We start from the raw sequence: 20,300 nt of genomic DNA, 5'->3' as shown, positions 1-20,300 counted from the left end.
ACATCAGATGTGTATTGACTGTACTAGGTGCTGTGTATGGAGGCACAGCTTGTCCAAGGCTCTACAGCATGACATGACATAGTATAGTGGTGCTAGCCCAGGCCTGAATAGTGTGGTGTGGCTTTGTTTTTGTTGTTGTTCAAGCTTTATTAGTGACCTTGTAGTCCACTCAATGTTGATAAGGGCTAACATTTTTTAACAAGGGTTTAACTTACCATAGGAGCTCACTAAAGTTCATTCCATGCATTTTCTCATTTAATCCTTACAAGGCAAGGGTGTACATAGAGGTATATGGCTCCTTAATGGTAAGGAAGTGAGGATTAGTTTAACATTACTAATCCGAGTTTTTTAGTAGGATTGCTCTTGATCTTTCTTGCTTCATAGAAATAGCCTATTTATTTAGTCTCTCTACCATCTGTGAACCACAGTTTAGAAACATTAGATAGCTATTCACCATGACAGTCAATACACTGAATTCTCATTTTAGTCCTCTGATATTCCGCCTTAATGTTCATTGCATTTTTTTATTTTTCAGTGTATTTTGCAAGAATCTGTACCTGTATCAATTCAGTGACCTCGAAACTGGTTTTTTTTTTTCCAAGTCTAGTTTCTTGGAGATAACTTCAGAAAATACAGAGAGCTTGTAATAGGTCTATTCAACAACTGGTTGCTGTTTTGCTCTTCAAGGCTCTCTGACCGTTAGTGTGCATTTCCTGATCACATTGATGAGTGTTTACTGAACATGTTTTTTAATGCCATTACGTTGCCTGCCTTGCTTGCCACATACAGTTTGTGGCTCAGGATAGACTTCATCACAGAGGGAGTCCCTGTCCCACTTATACTTAGATAAAATTGTCCGAAAACTTTACTCTTATCCCTACCTGGTAAACTCTAGCTTCTGGTGCAAGGTCCAACTAATGATAACCCTTGAGAGAAACCATTTTTGATTCTCTTGTGATCATTGAAACAGCTTTGTGTTAGGTCTCCAGCAGAACATGAAATTATTTTGTACTGGATTTTTCTCTTCCCATTTGTTTCTCTGTATTTGAGTTTGAAGCCTTCAGGGCAGACAGTTGTTAAATCTTCCAAAGCAGGCTAGCTTTTGTATTATTCACTGTACATTTCAGAGCATAATCCGTTATTCTCATCTCTTGTTTAAATGCTTTTCTCCCTTAAGGATGATGTGTCATGTTGGTTAAATATCTATGTAAATTCATTTAAGAAACTTATGAGTTAGATGTGGTGGCACACTTCTATGGTTCCAGCACTGAGGAAGTTGAAACAGGAAGATGAAGAACTGGCGGCCAGCCTGGGCTACCTAAGTAGCAAATTCAAAGCCAGCTGACACTGAGAGCTGATGTGAAAAAAAGGAAGGGCTGAGAATGCAGCCCAGCAGTTGCCTGGATTTCTTGTGCAAGGTCTAAGTTTAATCTCTAGCAAATACATACTAGCACAGTACACACTCATCCTGCAGCACAAACATGAAACTAGGTGAATGGCTTGGAAAGATTGCCATACTGGGGTTTTATTTTGGTTTCTAGAGACAGGGTTTCACTGTGTAGCTATGGCTGTCCTGGAACTCCCTCTGTAGACCAGGCTATCCTCAAACTCAGAGATTCTCCTGCCTTTGCTGTGCTGGAATTGAAGGTGTGATCATCACGCCCGGCTGCCATTGTCTTATTCCTCACTTCTGTTTCTGGTTTTACTTTTCCCATGCACTGTATTAATTTTAGGATGGTGCCTGTGATCACACTTCCCTTTCAAGTTCATGCCTGCTTTTCTGCTCACAGCTGACCCAACAGTTGATTGCAGAATAGGCTTCTGATGAAGCCAGTTGCTTTAAGAAGGCAAGCTTCTCCCAGGTGGGCTCCTCAGAAGTTCTTTACTCAGCTTGCTGCTGGATACCAACTGCACAAGAAGGGTATGGGTGGTCTGGATCCTGAAAATGGCTTAGGTTGGCAGTAAAGGTAGATTAAATTCAACAAGATCTTGAAATCTGCTTTTCTTCAGAGATTTTGCAGTTGAGTAGCACTCAGAATGGCTGTAGTTCTTTTATGAAGGGATTTTTCAGAAGATGGACTAGAGCTCTTGAACTAAGTGTCGTGATTTAGGTACTATCATTTTCTGCCAGCAGGGGAAATTCTAGGTCTTCTTTCAGCTCTTTGACACTGTTTTATAAATGAAGTCTCTAAGTTGTTTATTAATGCTTTCAGAATTCTTTGACCTAATATGAGTTCCATAAGTGGAACAGGCATTTTCCTCAATGCTTTCGAGTGTTTTGGTAAAAATGATTTGTTGGATTTTAAATTTATGCACCAGTTATCAATTTGCAAACTAACTTTCCAAATACTAGAAGTAGACATTTATGCTAAACCGCAGAGTTGATCTCTCATTAGATAGAAGTTTGTGTAATGTTTTGAGTTGTTTATTTATGAAGGCAGGGGCTCACTCTAGCCCAGGCTGGCTTAGCTGGAACTCAGAGCAGCTTAACTCAACTCTCCAAGTGCTGAGGTCTCAAGAGTGAGCTGACACCACTGGCTTGAGACTTGGGTAGTCTGAGAATTACCATAGTTTATTTAAACTCCCACTTACCTGGATTGCAAGTTGTGCAAACCTGTCTGGATTATAACTTTTTCTTTCAAGACACTAAAATACATTGTATAGTGTTGCTGTGGCATTGGCATTTTTCGTAAAGAATAGATAAATCTTTGGGCGGGTGGGCTAAAGTGAGCATCTGTAGTGTATAGACACATGTTTCCCTTCAGATGGCAGGCTTGGTTGGTTGTGTTCATTGTGTAAATGAGCACAGCTTTAATCCTTGTTCTGAGTTCTATTTCCATTCAGAGATCGAGTGATGAGGACAGAACAGCAGCCAGTTTCCACTTGCATGATCCGGAATTTCCTCGGATTTATTTTAACCATCAGGTTTAGTCTTTAGTCCCCTCCTTCTCTCAAAATCCCCCTTAAAAGAAAACAACTTGGAATTGTGCAAAGGCTTTTGGCAAAGAAAGTTGACTTTTTTCTTTCCTTACACCTGGCATTTCAAGATTGAACAGAAGGAAAGTCCTCACATGCCTCTCCTCCCTGTGCTCAGTCCGAGGAAACTCAGATGACAGGCAACAAGAAACTTGGAGGGTTTTGTTTTGAGACGCAGGGTCTTAACTATGTATGCCAGGCTGGTCTCCAACTCTGTCTCCCTGCCTCAGACTCTTCCCTAGTGCTGGGATTGCAGGCATGTACCTCCATGCCAAGCCCAACAGTTGACGTTTGAATAAACTCAGGCTGGCTGTGTTTGTTTGCTTTTCATTTTCTTGTGCCTAGAAAACCATTTGGACCAGATATTGGTGTGAAGAAGAGTGGGAAGATTAATTTCCGTACTGTTGAATATGGAAAGTTGCATAGTGACCCCCCAAATGCACGAAGCTTCAGTGTTGCCAGACTGGAATGATCTCTTCCAATCATCACTGAGTTTATGCCTCCATGAAAGCTTTGTAGTGTAGATCACCTCTGAAAAGATGGGTGCTACATTCTGTGGTGTGTGTGTGTGTAATAGTGGTTTTGACACTAAATTGACAGCTTAAAAATGTTAGAATCTGTTGCCAATAAAAATTAGGAATGAAAATACATTTTAAAAATACTTAGCAAGCTAGTGAGAAAATACTTTGCTATACAAAAATATGATTCACTTACAGTGTTTTTAGTATGCATTCTCAAATTATGTTAAACAGTAGACTTCAGTTTTATGATTTTATTGTATTTTGTTCATTCCTTAATTTCTTTTACTGGTGTCTCACATGATAGCCCAGGCTGATGTACAACTCACTGTGTAGCCCAATATGGCCTCCTGAGTGCTGGGATCACAATGTGAGTCATCATGCCTAACTTAAGCTTCAGATTTTAAGAGATGATTAATAATAAAACTTGTCTATGGGAAGTTTTGTGGTCTAATGTGTGATTTCAGTATTAGTCCTGTAACAAAACCAACCTTACTATAATCAGACAAAACACAGAACATTTGCCATCTTTGTTTAATATAAGGAGGTTCACACCTAAAATGCAGTCTGAGAAACTACCACGTTGAAGGTAATGATCATATATTTTCCCCCCCATTCCTGTTCTTTTCAGTCCCAGATCTAGTGATTATATTAGCTTTTTTTGTAAATTCATTTGTATTTGTATTTGTATTGAATGTATCTTCCACCCATTGGTCCTAGCCTCTTTGAGTCAGTATGCTTATTTGAAGATACATATTTATTTTAAACTGCTTTTTGTTGTCCCTCCCCCCCCCAGTAGGATTTTTCTGTGTATCCTTGGCTGTCCTGGAACTGCTCCCTGGACAAGGCTGGCCTTGAACTCACAGACATCCACCTGCCTCCACCTCCTAAATGCTGATATTAATCTGCAAATCAATTCACTATATACGTCAGTTTAATTGTTTTCAGTTTCTGGCCCTCAACAGTAAAAACCTGTTGTGTATAACCCCAGACAAGTCTTTCTATAGCCTTATGCTTTTCATTTCTCTTGAGTAAATATTAGAAATGGAACCCTTAGGCTAACTTTAACTTAAAGCATCAGCAGCAGCAACAAAAAAAGCCACCTGCTAATTATTTCCCAAAGTGACTATAATTTTAAATTCCCAGCAGCACATATGATAGTTCTAAGCTGTTTTAACATCCTCTTTGGCCTTGGTAAAAATTTTTCAGCTATAGATTTCTCATGGTATTTTAGCTGTTGATGTAGTTTTAACCTTTGTCTCCAGAACAGCTAGGGTATTGAGTGTGTCTCATACCCTTTTTTTCTTTCTTTCTTTCTTTCTTTCCTCCTCCTCCTCCTCCTTCTTTACTGTTTACATGTTCAGGTATCTGTTCATATCATTAATTCCTTTTGAATGTTTTTTTTAAATGTTTTGTTGATTGGTCTGTCTTTTTATTAATTTGTTAGCTTTATAACATCTTGAAATCAAGAAATGAGATCTTTCCACCTTGTTTTATTTTCAATTAATTTGATTTGTTCTCAGTTTGCTATGTTTCACTCTTTGTAATCCCATAATAAATTTTAGAATCAGCCTGCCAAATCCTATCTAAAGGACATACTGGGCCTTGTTTTACAATTCATTGAGTGTGTGTGTGTGTGTGTGTGTGTGTGTGTGTGTGTGTGTGTGTGTGTGTGTATTTTTTTTTTCTTCACAGAATGGAAGAAAACAGGCATTTCACTGTTCTGATCCATGAAGAGTTTATCTTTTCATTTATTTAGGTTGTCCTTGATCTTGATCCTTCCAACTTTGCCTCCCAAGTTGGGATTACAGGCACATTCTACTACACCCAGTTATCCCCCTCCACCTTCCCCTTCCTCTTGTTAACTTCCTAGCTGTGACTCATTTAAATTGTTGATTTATTAGTATGTGTTTTATCACAATCTGCTTCAAGTGAAGACTTCGTAATACTTCTTTCTGGCCTTCTGCTATTGTACCATGCGTTTGCTTGGATATATGTTTAATCACCAAGAGCAAGCTTTTAAACTTTTTTGCTTAAGTAACTTATTATTTTAGAAAATGTGTCAATATATAACAAAATAAGTCACTTTTCCTGCATTTATTGTGTCTCCACTCTTGTGTGCAGATCTATCTGGTGATGTCTTTGTTCTACCTGAGGGGTTTCCTGTTATTCCTTACCAGATAGGGCTGTTGGTGATTATTTTTATTTTTAAAGTTTTATTTATATTTGTGCATCTTTGCATAAGCTTATATGTACCACATGTATGCAAGAGCCTTCTAAGGCCACCACATCCCCTGGAACTGGAGGTAGAAGCTGTTGTGAACTGCCAGGTTGGTACTGGGAACTGAACTCTTTCTAGTCTGTACAAGAGCAGTAAGTGTTCTTAACTGCTGGCTGAGCCATTGTCTTCCAGGCTTATTTCCTTTTTTTTTTTAAACTTCTCTGGCAATAGCATTATTAAGATAGTGTTCACATGCCATGTCTCTTTTGCACTTCATTCTGTTCTGGATAATGATAATTTTAATAAGACTGTTTTAGGTAATACTTATGTATGCATTGTAACTTTTGACTTGGGAATGATGCTTCAGTAAACATTTGTATATAGTTTTGTATGGAGATACACTTTGATGTCTCTTGGCTATTTGCCTAGAAATGAGATTGCTAGGTCAGAGAGTGTCTTTGTTTAAAATCTGAAGAAACTACTCCAACTCATCTCTTCTAAAGTTTCTCTATTGTCTTTCATAATAGTGTATGAAGCTTCTAATTTCCTGTTTTTTCTCTCCGGTTTTGGAGAATGTGGTGTTAATGGAAGCTGGCCTTAACAGTTTATTCATCTATGATAAATGTCTTTTGTTTTCCCTGGCTGCTTTTGGGGGGAGGGGGCATTCAGGGTCTCACTATGTAGCTCTGGCTGTCCTGGACCTCACTATGTAGACCAGGCTGATCTTGATAAGCACAGAAATCCAGCTGCCTCTGCCTCCTGAGTGCTGGAATTAAAGGCACGTGACACTTAAGCCCAGCTCTGGCTTGCGTCTTTTTTAAGATTTCTTTATTACTGGATTTCAGAAAATGATTATAATGGGCTTTGGTACAGTTTTCTTGTTCTTGATGTTTATTTAGCTTTTTTTTTTTTTTTTAAACTTAGCTTTTGCCTTACTGGAAAATACGTGTGGAGTCATTTAGTGAATGAGCGTGAGTCAAGTCCTCAAGCTGTAGTAAGAATTACCTTATCTAGCAAAGAAAAGCCAGAATTGCTTTAGTTGTGGTTTTAATGAGAATGGCCTCCAGTACGCTCATATATTTGAATGTTTGTTCGCAAATTGGTGGACTATCTTGGGAGGATTAGAAGGTATGACTTTGGAGGTGTGTCATATGGGCTTTTTGAACTTTCAAAGGATCAGGCACTCCGCCGTGCGCAACTTCGAGATCAGGATGTAAGTTCTTAGTTACCACTCCAGCTGCCATTTTCCTCCCTATGATGGTCACAGACTATCTGTAAGTAACCCTTTGTACCTTAAGCAAGCCCCCAATTAAATGCTTTTTTAAATAAGCTGCAACAGAACAATAACTAAGACTAAGTTACCTGTGGTTATATTCTTTTTCTTGAGAAATCTCTTTGAAAACAAGCCCTAGAGGTTGATTCCCCAGCAATTACATAAAAGGAAACTCAAATGCAGTGAGATTAAGGACTAACAGTCTCACTTAAGGTGATGGAGGAACTAAATAGTCTGCCTCCCCATGAAGTGACGATATGTGGCAAAGCAGGCATTAGGAACATGACTCTTAATTCTGAAGTGTGGCTGCTTCCATGCTGTCTATGTTCTCTGTGCTTCAGAGTGTTTCTTACCCCACGAACAGGAAGAAATGAAGTAATGTGCCTTATTTACCTTCTCCCCATTTTCTGTTTTCCCTGACTTAGAATTGCAACCACAGAAAGCATGCATTTCAGAACGAATAAGGACTGTCTTCATGGTTCTCCAGGTGATCAGTTTTGTGAGATATTTCCAATTACAGTATATAAACAGTGGTGACTCTCAGTTTCTATGCCTCACTTGCTATTTCAGCAGGCCTGTGATTTGGTTTTGCTTGCTCTTGAACAGCACTTAGCTTGACAGATAAGCCTGATTTGATATGAGGTATGAGGGAGGGACTTCACGGAATGAGCTGGTTCTTGACATAGGTTCACTTCTCTGTCCTTCTAATTTCCTCCAGTGGGATGGATGACTTCTTTTTTAAATTACCATCGGTAGTACAATCGTAGTGATTCCTTTCCCTTAGTAAGCATTTCTTTGTAGTCTACTTTCACATTGGTCATGTTACTTGATGACTTTCTTTAGATAATTGTGGGCCACCTGGAACATTTTGGCGGAATGGAAATGCTCTACATGTCTTCATCCCATTTGAAGCCTATCTTGGTTGTATATTTTCATGTATCAGAAAAACAGATTGCCTAACAATATGGGGATCTCCATTGAAGACTGCAGGTTTGATATAGCTGGTTTGTTTACTCAAGGCTCTTAGAAGGCCATCTAGAAGCACAGGGGAGGGAAATTCATTTAATTGTTAAGGTTTTTTACGTGTGTGTGTGTGTGTGTGTGTGTGTGTGTGTGTGTGTGCGCGCGCGCGCGCGCGCGCGCGCGCGCGCGCGCGCATGCGCGCGCGCATGCATGTATGCATGCATATGCTTGCCACTGTGCATATGAAGGTCAGAGTACAAGTTGATGGAATTAGTTCTCCCGTGCCACCATGTGGGTCCTAGGACTTAAACTCAGGTCAGAAAAGCTTGGTAGCAAGTGCCTTGACCCATTCAACCATCTTGCTGTCCTGAAAGGAGTTGTTGTTTTTTTTTTTTTGTTGTTGTTGTTTTTAATAGAAACAGGAGCTGTTAAAATTCTACACATAAAATTTTTAAATATTAAGAAATGAGATTGATGTATTCCTATATAATAAGACCTTTTTGGTGTTGGGTCTGAATTTTGGTTATTCAAATCTTAATGAGAATAAGTATTTCCATCTTCTCAAATCCCCTTTCTTCCCCTACCAACAATGTGTCTATACATCTCCCTTCAGTACTTTATTTTATTTTATTTATGAGAAAAATTAATAGTGACTGTACCATATTCATTATAGTTTTATCTTCTGACAAATGATGACAAATTTTTATGTACTTATGTCATCAATTTCCTTGAAGTAAACTTTTTTAATTTTAGGATTATAGTGATACCCTGTAAGTTCTTGATTTTCTCAGGCATGCTGAGAGGCTGGATAGCAGTAGTATGTTTACCTGTTTGTGGGAGAGAGAACAGAGACCACTTAATATAGCCCTGGTTGGCCTTGAATTTGTGACCTTCCTTCTGCCTCAGCCTCCCAAATACTAGGAATTTAGATGTGTACCACCATACTTGGCTAGATAGGCAGGTTGCTTTAGGGGCCATAGTTTAAATGATAGCATCTTCACTATTAAGAGTTGCCAAAATTATTTTAAAAGTGGCTGACAACAGAATTTCCTTTTTCCTACTGACATTTGAGGCTGTCAGAGTTATGTGCTGAGGCGGGAGAGCTAATGGACAAAGAAGTATTTCATTGTTGTTTGACTTGAGACCATCTCGAAATTGTTAACTACATTATTGGAAACTTGAGCCTTGAAAGGATTTTTAGTCTTGAAGAGTATGCCTCTCTGGCTTTTTGGTCTTGCTTTTTAAAGTCTTCCTTCCATAGTCTCCTTGGACTCCTAGCCCTGTGCTTTTAACAGTTCAACACTATACTTGAGAGCAAAGTACTTATACTATGCTTTGTCGGTTGTATTGCTCCTTCCTTTATAGCTAGCTAGTCCTTTCTTCGAGGAAGGGGGGTTCCCCACCCATGGTTTTCTTTTCCTGGTAGCTTGGTTCGATCATTATTAGGTCACCAGGCTCAAGGAGACTGAACTTTAGACAAGCCACTGGATGAGAATAAAATGGAACAAGATGAAATTGAGCTCCCAACAAACTGAACTATAAGTAGATGCTCAGATTATTCTGCCATAACCCCTTTGGTAGATGCCAAAGTTTTAAGAAGTCCAGTTAGTCACCAGAATGTTGTAAATCTAGAATTCAGAGGGAAGGGTGTATGTCTGTCTTGAAGAAAGGCTCCATATGAATAGTAAGTTCCTGATTGGTGAGATGGTTTTTGTCCTGTGGAGAATTGTTGGTGCTGAATGTACTACCACTACCCCTCCCACCCCCATGGTTAATATCCAATAATTAGTGGTTGATTTTCAGCACATTTCTTTGGTCTACTTCTGTTCAGGAAAAACTGTCTGTTCATAAGAAGATTAATTTGTTACAGCACTTATACCTAATTCAGCCTCAGACTATATCACGTTGGTATTCCATAGAGATATAGGTGCTGTGCAGTGAATGATCTGTCCTCATAATGGAAGAAAAAGTCTTTATTGTAATTCTACACTGCATTTGTGAGAACCACTGCAGAAAGTCTTCATACTGTTTTTCTGTCTTATACAACTGGCATGATTTCTGTTTCCCCTGGATTTGTGTAAAATCCTCACATGGTGTGCATATTTCTGTGTGTTACAGTGTGGTTTGTCTTGCTACAAAGTCAGGTCACAAGACTTCTTTTAGTAGCAACTTACTCAATAGTATATTTTGGTTTTTTTGTCTTCTTAGATTGCCTTCTATTGAGAAGAATTTTCTCCTGTTGCCTAACTAGCTGACTATTCCACTGCATCACTGTTGATGTCATGACTGTGGTGGCTGTCTACATTGTAGCCCACAAGACTGGCTGTGCAGTACCTAGGATCTCCTTAATAGTTCCAGAAAGTTCTCTGCCTGTGTAGTGTTGACAGTCTCATCAGAAGTGGTATTTGCTCTGTGTTTAATGTTCTTCTGCTTCTTTTGTCTCTTGATGACTCCTCTAGGGTTTTGATGATGGGGCAGAGCAGAGGGTACCACCTTAATCTGGGCTGTCAGTTCTGAATGATCAGTTTCACTATAATCCTCAGACCTTGCCTAGTCACTGGGTGCTTTAGTGATGGTGGCACTGACCTCGCCTCCAGTGCATCTTGGGTGTACATGATCTCCTTGGGGTGAACTTGGGCAGCATGCATGGAGGCAGGTAGTATTGGATGAACCCAGAATTTTTTTTTTTAACTGTCATTAGAGGAGGCACATGTGCATGCTTTGGCTCTCCTGTGGCAGCCACAGACAACTCTGTGGAGTCAGTTGTCTCTTTACACCAGTGTGGGTTCTAGGAATCAAACTCAGGCAAGCCATCAGGCTTTTGCAACAAGTGCACTTACCCACTGAGACATCTTGCTGGTCACCAGTCCATGGTTTTTAAATAACATTTTCTTGGACATTACTAAAAGACTGAAATATGCATGCTATGTGACAGTGTTCTAAACCTCATGCTTTATTCAAGAAAAAGCTGTCTCTGAAATTTCCTTTAATCCTCTCTGTAATTTATGTATGAAAATGTAACCTGTTGTATACAAATAAATATAGAACGAGATGCAAGAATACTTGGAAATTAAGTTGGCTTCTTTGTTAAAATCTTCTAGAAGATTGGGTTGCTACAATTTAACAGATTTTTAAAAACAGAACAATTTACAGTACATGTGAATTGTGTGTTAAACAGCCCCATTTTTAATGATTTTATATAGCTGTGCAGTCCTCACCTTAGTCCTGTTTTGTTCTAAAACATCACCCCAAAAGTTCCCTTGTTGCCTGTTAGCAGCCAGTTGTCTTGCCCCAGGGCAACTACTGACTTCTGACTCTCCATAGAAATAAATACCCAGTGGAATCAAACATACAGTCTTTTGCTCAGCATATTGATGAGGGGTGTTTGTTTTGTTGTGTTCTATCAATACTTCATTTCTTTGCTGCTGCGTAATTTGTTACCTGGATAAACCACATTTTCTGCATTCATAAGTAGATGGATTTGGTATTGTTTCTAATTTTATGCTTTTTATGAATAATCTTGTAAATATTTAAATAGGACCTTGGATATGTGTTTTTGCATTTCCTTACTAGTAGATACCTGTGAGTAGGTAGCAGAATGTAAAATTAACTTTATAAGATGCTTCTTAACTGCTTGCAAACTGTTTTCTGAAGTAGTTTCTTATTTATTTCTTTATTTTCTATTATCAGCTTGATAACAGTACAAATTCTTACCCTAATAGTGAAATGTTTCACTGAGGCTTGCCCAGTGATTGAGTAAAACCAAAACTTATAAGCCACAGTCATCCTAGGGTCCCCCCTGCTATGTAGCCTCCCAGGGTTATTCTTTTGTCTCTATTTTCTTTATTACCATAAGACTGCTGGGTTATACACGGCGACTACCACACCAGCTTTTTTGTGAATTATGGGGGTGAAACTCTGGTCATTAGGTGTAGGTGGCTAGTACCTTCACTTGCAGAGCCATTTTCCCAGCCCAGTGATGACTTATAATGGAAAGGCAACCTCTAAGTAACACTATAGAATGGATGAAAGTTAAGGTCATTCAGATTTTAAGTCCTTATCACTTAGATACATCCCTAATCTTCTGTGACTCTCACCTTTGCAGAAGTGTCCTAATCTTTGAGCACTGTGTGCATGTGTCTGGATCATACCATAGTAGTGATTCTGATCATGAACATCAGAACTGCTGTAGGGGCCTCAGGTCACTTGGCTAGAACGTGATAGTCTGGACTGTTGGAATCACCGTAGCTTATGTTGTGAAATACCCCAAGACTAGCGAATTTGGAAGAGGCTCATTTTCTGAGTTCTGGAGGCTGAACTATAGTTGCTTGCACTTGATATTTAGTGAGTACTGTTTGTTTTTGCATCCATCCCTGTTACTGTGTGCTCACTGCAGAAGGCAAAAAGCTGAAGGACCTAGGTCATACTTTCTTCCCACCCTTGCCAATCCGTTTGTTCCATCCAAAGGACAATCTGTTCTGTGGGGATTGTTAAATTGGACATGAACAGGGTTTGGGGGAATGTAAGCTTTGAAACGATAGCCCAAATGTACTTTTTCTGATTTATATACATATTTTTTACTTGCAAAAGTGGCAGTTTTTAAAATGGGCTGGAGAGAGGGTTTACTGCTCTTGCAGAAAACCAGGGTTCAGTGGGGTGTAGTTACAATTGCCTGTAACTGCAGTCCTAGGGGGTCAGATGCAGAGCAGTTCCACCCAAGTGGTGCATGTAAACTCACACAGGCATATGCACGTAAACATAAATAAAGCTCATAAAAAATGAATTTGGAAAATGACTTCTAGCAGAAGCCTTAGATAGAAGAAACAGTTTATTTAACTTTTTAAAATTATTATTAAAAAATTATGTTTTCAGTCCATACCCAGGAAAAGCCAACCAGTGCAGGCTGGGTTCTTTTCTCTCATGGGTTTTTCTTTATTTAAGAGAAAGAAAAAAGCTGGGCAGTGGTGACACACGCCTTGAATCCCAGCACTCGGGGAAGCAGAGCCAGGTGGATCTCTGTGAGTTAGAGACCAGCCTGGTCTACGGACCAAGATTCAGGACAGGCACCAAAACTACACAGAGAAACCCTGTCTCGAAAAACCAAAAAGAAAAAAAGGAGGTGGGGGAGAGAACATGAAGTGGGGTATGGGGAACTGGGAGGCGTTGATAGAATGTTTATGAAATTCTCAAAGCATCAATAAAAATATTACTTTAAAATTTACATGGATAGCCAAGTGGTGGTGGCACATACCTTTAATCCAGCACTTGGGAGGCAGAGGCAGGTGGATCTCTGAGTTTGAAGCTGTGGTCTCTCAGCAGCGAGGAATGTGAAAAGGTGTATTTAGTGTTTCAGCAAGGGTGTGAGGAACTGTAGGCTTTCCTGAGAATCAGTTCCCTACCAGTCTTTGCTACAGAAGTTCCAGGCTTCCTGTCAGAATCTTCTGAGTGAGAGCTACTCACAAAGTAGCCTTTCCAAGCCCTCCACCCCCACCCCCACGTGTCTTTCATGCTTGAAGAAGACAGGCATTAGGCGAGTATGGTATTGTGGCATTTAGGCCTGGTTGAAAGATCCTACTAGCTAAGTGGTAGGGAGTCCTGTGGGAAACTGTTAGAGGAGAAATAACCAGTGTTAGGAAGAGTTGTTTCTTTTCAAAGCAGTTGCTACCAAATGATCACTAATGCTCACTGCAGCAATTTTATTGGCATAAGTAAGATAGCTAAGATTTTTAGTTATTTTTAAAAGATGGAGATCATCTAAACCTTTAAAACTCTAAATTGGTTGGCAGATCACTTGTTTATTGTCTGATGCTTGCTTATTAATAGCAGATGAGTTTCAGGATTCATCTCTAGACTTTGCAGTATGTTTTCACTTACCTATGAGTACTACTTCTAAGAAAATCAAGTGAACACTAAAAGGAAGAATTAGAGCAAGACCACTGTATCTAAAGAATAAAAACACTAAAATTAAGGACTTAGAAACTAAAGTGAGTGGTCTCTCTCCCCCATCACCCCTATCTGGGCATGGTAGTGCACCATAAAGCCAGTGTTCTGTAGGTTGAGGCATGTAGGTTGTGAATTCGAGGCCAACCTGGAGTATGGAGCAAGATTTTACACATAACCCCTTTCCCCAAAAGCAAGACTGTTTTGGAGTTCTTTCCCCCCCCCCCCCCACATAATATAGAGTGAACTGAATATATTTTTTTTAGCAGAAAGGGAAAACCAAAACGTGGTTAATCTCACAGCTTTGAAAAACAGGTCCTAATAAACAGGAGAGAAGATAGTCATAGTTGGTCTTTTGCCCATTAATTGTCCATGTTTTTAATTGTTGTGGGAATTAAATGCACAGGGATAGTCAGTGTTTTTTGCTAATGAGTGCCTTGCAGGAAGCCTAAGCCTGTTTGGTTAGTAAGCTCCGGAAAGCATTGTCTAAGCTGGGATCTGTGTATTGGCATTGCCTGATCTTGCCATGCAGATATCAAGTGACCTGTGACTGAGAATTTTGAGGACACGGTTTAGTTATGTGTGCTATGGTGGCTGTCCAGGTCATAAGAGTGGAACCTTTCCCTACAGCTCTCTGCTCTTAACTCTCTGGGATTATGATATAGTTGGTCCTACTTGAACATCTACCACCATATCTGGTTTCTGTTCTCTAGGCCTTCAGAAAATACCCCCTCTTCTGTTCAACAGCTTCCTCAAATTGACCCAAAATGGCTCCTTCAAAGATAGGCACCAAGGTGGCTTGTGTTCTTCAGGCAGTAAGTGGAGCTACCCAGAGTGTTTGAAGCATGTGGAGAGATTAATCTTTCCTTCCCCTACCAATCTCAGTTGCTGTGCTGAAATCTACCCTCTGCCAATCCCCCTTCCCATTGTCTTTTTGGTAATGACTTTTATTACATTTTATTCATTTTGTATGTATATGAGTTTTGCTCCATCGCTTACCTTTGGAGGTCAGAGCACTTGCAGAATCAGTTTTTTTCCTTACACCATGTAGGTCTTGAGGCTCAAACTCAGATCAGGCTTAGTGGCAAAATACCTTTACCTACTGAGCCATTTCTCCACCATGGTGATTTTTTTTAAATATTGAACACCCCCCCCCATGTGTGTGTGTCTGCACACATGCCATCTCACCCTTTGCAGAAAAGAAAATGGAGTTGAATTATGAAATAAGCTCATTAAATGCTAATTTCATTTCTTAGACTATTTCAAATCTTTAGTCTTTATTCTATCACCTTTTCACCCTGTTTTAAAGTACCATATAGGGAAGTTTTATCAGAAGTTGTAATAATTACAGTTATGTGAAAATACAAAGTTTATTATAGTACTGACTTTCCTTAAAGCATAAATAGACTTCATTTAGTTTTAGCTTTGTGTCAGCGGGGACTTGGGTGTACATGCAGATTGATAGTGTATCTGAAACACTGAAGACTGGAGGTGTTACAAGGATCTAGCTTGATGCCTTACCTCCAGCAGATGATTCACTAGAGAAAAACCAGGTCTTCCCCAAAGTGTCCATAGCCTCCAAGCAGGAGACCTTGTAGCCAAGTGAGAGCAAGACAATTTGATTTCACAGTGAGCACCTACCTCTCCCATTTGTGGCTTATGTAGCTTGATCCTGTTATTTTTCCTGTGGGGGTATTCAGGGTCATTGATTGGCCCACCAGACTGATTTCAAGTGCCTGCAGTGATATTTTCACTTGAGAAAAGACATTTAACGGGGAGCTTTTAGTGGGAGAAAGAATTCTACCGAGGAGATTAATGGGTCTATAAATTTAGAGACAGAGACAAAATACTGTCTTAAGGCAAATTAAACAAGGAGACTGGAGTTTCCTTTAGAAAATATTTCCCTGGCTTCTTGGAATTGTCCTAGGTTGAAGACCTTACCTCCATGAGGACTCTCTTTGACAGCTACCTTAGGGAGTAAGCTTTTAATAGTCTACTTAAGTATTCTTGATTGTTTTTTTTTTTTTTTGTCTCATTGCTGTATTTGAGGATTTCGCCTTGCTTGTTAGATAAAAAGCTTGCTGATCCTGATCTAAAGATGGACAAGTTTTGATTGAATATGTGAAGAGACCATGGACTTATAGCTAGCTAGGTTACTAAGTCAGGTGCCACATGATGACATTTTGGTTAGTTACAGGCCAGCAATGCAATGGTGATCCCATAATGTTAGCAAGGAACTGAAGCAATCTTCTTACCTGTTAACATCTTAGCCACCACACTAGAAATATAAATACTGTGTGTGGTAACCTAGTTACCTAGTAAGTAAGCAAGCCTACTACTGCATTGCTGGTGACGTAAAAGTACGTCACACACATCTGGACACAGTGCTTAAGACCTGACAGTGAATGAATAACTGAGATGTGTTGGTTGACAGGGTGGCCTTCTTGGTCCTCTCCCCTGCCTCTCCCCTGAAGTGTTGGTATTATGGGTGTGTGCCACTACATCTGACTTGGTTTAAATATTTACTGTAATTTTTGTTGTATACTCACACTTGTTCACTGTAAAGCAGTGTGCTGTTATGCCAGCAGCAGCCTCACATCCGCTTAGTACACTTTGATTGTTTCTTTGTACTGAATTTAATGCCATGTTACTTTGTTCCTTATGGGGCTGTGGAGATAAGGCTATAAAGCCACCACCACTGTACAACAGAGGTTCACAGATTATTTAGGTTTGTGTAAATGCAGTGTGATGCTCATGCAACAATGAATGGCCTAACACATTCTCTGAACATAGAGACACATCATTAAGATTCATTTCTGGGTTTACTCTCTGATTCACTATTATTCTATCCAGAGTAGATTTTGATCATAATGTATAACTTAAGATATTGTCTCTCCAAGGCGTCCATCACTTGATAAAGTTATTGTACATTTGGGAGATAATAGGAGGTGTGTTTCCGTGTATTAATTGTGTCTGTATTGTATTGATTAATGTATTACCCCAAATCAGTAATTACAAGATAAGTGGGGTCTTTTGTAAGGGATCTGGGAGTGGCTTATCCTTGATGAAGTTCTAACAGTGTCAGCTGTTGCTTCCTTCCTCATCTGAAGGCTTGGTATAGGGGCTGGAGAAAGTATGGTGTTACTGAAGACCTTTGGCACTTAATAGCTGTTGGCAGGTATAGGTCTTAGTTGCTCACCATGTGAGCTTATCCATAAGGCTTTGTTAGGGTCTTTGGTGTGGCTGCCACATTCCTGCACATAGTCTTAATCAGTCATCCCTATTCTTGCTTGTTTTATGAAAACGGATGACTGCTAGGCCCAGCCTGAACAACATGGATGGGATCCACAAATCACACCTTCTGTTGTGCAGTTCTTGTCTGAGGTAATAGTTGTCATACTATATGTTGAGATTTCCGAGAGAGACCTCACTCAGCCAAGTTAAGAACCAGCAATGGAGGGGATTTGATTTGTGATAAGTGTTCCCTTTTTTCTCCCTGTTTGCTTACCTCATAGCACAAAGAGTAGATGTGTTCGAAGGACATGAGTCTGATCTTTTTCTGGGAAAAACACTGTAGATTCCCCTGTTTTTCTCCACTAACTCATGTGTTTACCTCCTATTTCTACATGAGTGGGTCCAGCACAGCAGAAGCAAATGCATGGCATTTGGAAGGGTATTTTTCCAAGATGACTGAGAAGTTGTTTAGTAACAGCACTTTTGAAAAGGATAGATGCTATTGATAGACTAGGTAATGACAGCAACATTCCTGGAGCCTTCGGCTCAGCAGTATACCTGTTTTAAATTAGGGAGTAACAAAGTACACCTCAAAACTTAATACAATAGCCTCTTATCTTTAAGGGACATGTTCCAGTTTCCCTTTCCCCCCAAAAAGCATGTGGTACCAAACTTCATATATTCCCCCCCCCCCTCTCTCTCTCTCACACACACACACACACACAGTTTTTCTTTTATCCATTCAGTTATGTATACATTCTTAGGATGAAGTTTAAGTTAGGCACAGTAAAATTAATAATAATACAAATTACAACAGTATATCATAGTAAAAGTTACTTAAAACTTGGTGAATTGATTATTTCTGGAACTTATGTAGTGTTTTTAGATTATGACTAAACGTTAGAAAGCAAAACTTTGGCTAAGGGGAGACTACTACATAATATTATGGGTCTTTTGTTTGTTTGCTTGCTTTTATTTGTGAGACAGGGTCTCATTTTGTATATTCCTGGCTGTAGAATTCAGAGTTCATCTTCCTCCCCCAAGTGTTGGGGACAGGTTCTCTCACTGTGAAGCAGAACTTGGACTTGAGATTCTCCTGCCTTAGCCTCCCCAGCATTTTGATTGCAGTTGTGCACCATCACATCTGGTCTGGATAAGATTTTAAAGTCAGATTTATTTTCAGGGGCAATTATTTTAGGATAGAAGTAAATCAAATCGTACCCAGCCTGCCTGTTAAGGTATGGTTGTTTCCTGTGTTTGGCTCATGAACTTGTGCTACATTTTAAAATCATCAGCATCTCAGTCAGAATTAGAAATAGAAGTATGAGTCGTGTAGATAACCCTTTGATACCTGGTACAAAGAAGAAAGCATGACAGACGTTTTAGCCTCAGAACATTGTAGAGTGCTTCAACTCTTCTGTGGTGAACTGGGAAAAGTTTTTAGGAGTTGGTCCTGTACTTTCCCATTAAGAGAGTGCAGGCACATCAGTGCTCAAACTCAGATTCTTGAGAACTCCTGATTTTCTGTAAAACAGTGTGTTCATCTGTGAAGGGGTTCAGGAGGTTCTTAGCATGAAGTGACAGTGACTTTAAAACCACTAAAAAGAGTATCCACTATGCCCTAGCCACTTTAACAGGCAATTTCCTACCATTGATTCCTTAATGATGCTATATGCTATTACCCTGGAGCTGTGATATAAGATGTATAAATTCATTACTCTTGTTTAGTTAATGTAAACTTAAAGACATTTGGAACATTTTTTAATACTATATTTAAAAACCATAAGATAAGAGAGGTCCATTGCTAGGCGATGGTGGCACATGCCTTTAATCCCAGCACCTGGGAGGCAGAGGCAGGCGGATCTCTGTGAGTTCAAGGCCAGCCTGGGTGGGCTACAAAGTGAGTTCCAGGATAGGCTCCAAAACTACACAGAGAAGCCCTGGAGAGAGAGAGAGGGAGAAAGAGAGAGAGAGGGAGGGAGGGAGGGAGGGAGGGAGAGAGAGAGAGAGAGCGCGCTTCAACATATAACTTAGAAGTTCATCCAACAGCCATTGAGGCTAATGCATGTTTCATTGTTCAGTCTGCAGCTCATGTAAGTATCATGGAGGTGACTGTAGCTCTAAAATTAAATTTGTTCCAACAGATCCAAGATCCATTTTATCTAATTTGTAGAAACATGCTTTTATCACCTGCCCACCATAATACTTCCCATTCTGATCAACAGCAGCTTCAATTGCTGATTCAGCTCTCAAATTCTAAAAATATCTATCTTGATTTTTTTTCATCAGGAGCACCAAGAATCTCAGATGTCACACATTTCCCATTGCCTTATTTTTCACATTCGTCTTGGTTTCAATTTCCAAGTCTTTATCAGTACTACTTTAGTGGAGGACACTAAATGGATTTGAATCTGCTTCCTTGCATACTGAGATTAACCCTTCTCTTTTGCATCACCTGCAAATATCTTGCTGCTCCACTTGCTGGTCGTCTCCACTGACAATGCAGTATTTAGCCCTTGCTTTTATTTCCCCAGCCCCTGACCTTCCCAGAAGCATTGTCTCACATACCACCTTACCACCCATGTTAAGAAGGAAGGAGTTGCTGGGTTCCAGTGGAGATTTTGGTCTAGGTTCCTTGAGTCTGCCTCATAAGGAAAATCCCAGGGTAATTCATCTTTCTCTACGAGGGAAGTAGGTGGGGTGATGGCAGCTCCTTCCGTGTTTTCCCCTCCTCCCTCTTCCCTCCCCTCCTCATAATCTTCATAATCTGGGTCTGTCTAGGTTGCCTTGAAAACACACTGACTTCATGCCTCTTTTTATATTTTTTTCTCTTCTGTTTCCTTCTGTCTTTCCACCTCCCACTTCCTCTGTTGATCTTCTCTGATGTCACACTGCCTTCTCATAATCATTAGAAAACATAGGCTCACTCATCAGCTGTATAGACCAGATTGGCCTCATGCCTGTGGCTGTCTCCTCAGTGGTAGGATGACGGGTATGAAGTAAACATTGTAATAGTTTAAGGCTTGTCTTTTGCATAATTGGGATGTTTTTCCTATATCAACCCTCTAAGAAAGTTGCCTGAAACTTGGAGGAAAATAGTTGGTTTCATTAAACCAGTTTTAAAATTTGACAATGCTTTATGAACAAACAAAAGTGTGTATGGGCAAGTTCTTTG

At 39.8% G+C, this 20,300-nt stretch overlaps 1 protein-coding gene and 1 pseudogene across 1 annotated transcript in view; one reads left to right on the top strand and one right to left on the bottom strand.

Annotated features, from left to right (window-relative positions):
- Rybp (RING1 and YY1 binding protein) overlaps positions 1–20,300 on the top strand; it is a 51,993-nt gene that overhangs the window by 16,081 nt on the left and 15,612 nt on the right. The window lies entirely within an intron of this gene.
- Positions 19,252–20,056, bottom strand: LOC121828185 (splicing factor 45 pseudogene; annotated as a pseudogene).

This window comes from Peromyscus maniculatus, chromosome 3 (genome assembly GCF_049852395.1).
Source record: "Peromyscus maniculatus bairdii isolate BWxNUB_F1_BW_parent chromosome 3, HU_Pman_BW_mat_3.1, whole genome shotgun sequence".
In the NCBI taxonomy this organism is placed as follows: Eukaryota; Metazoa; Chordata; class Mammalia; order Rodentia; family Cricetidae; genus Peromyscus; species Peromyscus maniculatus.
This window is presented reverse-complemented; position numbering and strand designations above follow the sequence as displayed.